The sequence below is a fragment of the Salvelinus namaycush genome, chromosome 28, assembly GCF_016432855.1.
Source record: "Salvelinus namaycush isolate Seneca chromosome 28, SaNama_1.0, whole genome shotgun sequence".
In the NCBI taxonomy this organism is placed as follows: Eukaryota; Metazoa; Chordata; class Actinopteri; order Salmoniformes; family Salmonidae; genus Salvelinus; species Salvelinus namaycush.
In genome coordinates, this window is record NC_052334.1 from 1850077 (window position 1) to 1852147 (window position 2071).

Below are 2071 nucleotides of genomic sequence, written 5' to 3' on the forward strand. Positions count from 1 at the left end.
AGGTTTGTAGGCCTCCTTGCTCGCACAGGCTTTTTCAGTTCTGCCCACACATTTTCTATAGGATTGAGGTCAGGGCTTTGTGATGGCCACTCCAATACCTTGACTTTGTTGTCCTTAAGCCATTTTGCCACAACTTTGGAAGTATGCTTGGGGTCATTGTCCATTTGGAAGACCCATTTGCGACCAAGCTATAAATTCCTGACTGATGTCTTGAGATGTTGCTTCAATATATCCACTTAATTTTCCATCCTCATGATGCAATCTATTTTGTGAAGTGCACCAGTCCCTCCTGCAGCAAAGCACCCCCACAACATGATGCTGTCACCCCCGTGCTTCACGTATGGAATCAAACAGGCGTTCACATTGCTACAGAACCAGACAGAATAGAATCAAACAGACGGTCACGTTGCTACAGAACCAGACAGAATAGAATCAAACAGACGGTCACGTTGCTACAGAACCAGACAGAATAGAATCAAACAGACGGTCACGTTGCTACAGAACCAGACAGAATAGAATCAAACAGACGGTCACGTTGCTACAGAACCAGACAGAATAGAATCAAACAGACGGTCACGTTGCTACAGAACCAGACAGAATAGAATCAAACAGACGGTCACTTTGCTACAGAACCAGACAGAATAGAATCAAACAGACGGTCACGTTGCTACAGAACCAGACAGAATAGAATCAAACAGACGGTCACGTTGCTACAGAACCAGACAGAATAGAATCAAACAGACGGTCACGTTGCTACAGAACCAGACAGAATAGAATCAAACAGACGGTCACGTTGCTACAGAACCAGACAGAATAGAATCAAACAGACGTTCACGTTGCTACAGAACCAGACAGAATAGAATCAAACAGACGTTCACGTTGCTACAGAACCAGACAGAATAGAATCAAACAGACGGTCACGTTGCTACAGAACCAGACAGAATAGAATCAAACAGACGTTCACGTTGCTACAGAACCAGACAGAATAGAATCAAACAGACGTTCACGTTGCTACAGAACCAGACAGAATAGAATCAAACAGACGGTCACGTTGCTACAGAACCAGACAGAATAGAATCAAACAGACGGTCACGTTGCTACAGAACCAGACAGAATAGAATCAAACAGACGGTCACGTTGCTACAGAACCAGACAGAATAGAATCTAACAGACGGTCACGTTGCTACAGAACCAGACAGAATAGAATCAAACAGACAGAATAGAATCAAACAGACGGTCACGTTGCTACAGAACCAGACAGAATAGAATCTAACAGAACATATATGATAAAGATAATGTCTACCCCTGGTGCAGCTCCTAGTCTCACGGATTGAATGTTGTTTAAAATGTTCATAATTCATTAACGTTATTTCAAAAACCCGACGTCTGTGATGTCTATAAAGTGTAATATTGGGATGCAAATTCAAAACGTAATACATTTCAACTCTGTATCTGACATGATACACGTTTCTTCTTATTTTAAGCCCATAACCGTGAGTGAGGTGTATACTTTTGGTTCAAAGTAGATTTGTTTATGACTACCAAGAAACACCATGTGACACTGATTTAGCCCACTGCAGTAAAATGTTAAAAATTGGAAGTGATAAAAAAAATAATTGCATCTCTAATTCGTATCTGTTCTATTTCCTGCAGTCTGGACCGCCAAAAAGCACATGGAATCTGATATTTCAAGCCATCACTTTAGGTGGTTTGAAATCAGATACAAATGTGATTCCTGGCCATGTGACTTGTGTCTGAACAGTCAAATCTAATTTATTTGCCTTCAAGTGGTTTTTAAGACTGTTATTTAACATATCTTGTTGAATTTTTTATTTATTTTTTGCATGTAGGCTACTACACTGTCTCACAAAAGCATCCTGTTCTCCCGCATTTGGGTATTTTAAATAGTCCCATTACCCTCCCCTCCCCTCCGTGCGCCTTGGTGAGGGGGCGGCCTCTCAATAATTGAATCCAGCTGTTGTCAGAAGTGCTCGGGGACCCGTTAATTTGCATTGCTAAACTGTCTGAACAGCTGGAAGAGGGAGGGAGCGGGGGGAACATACCGTTTTGA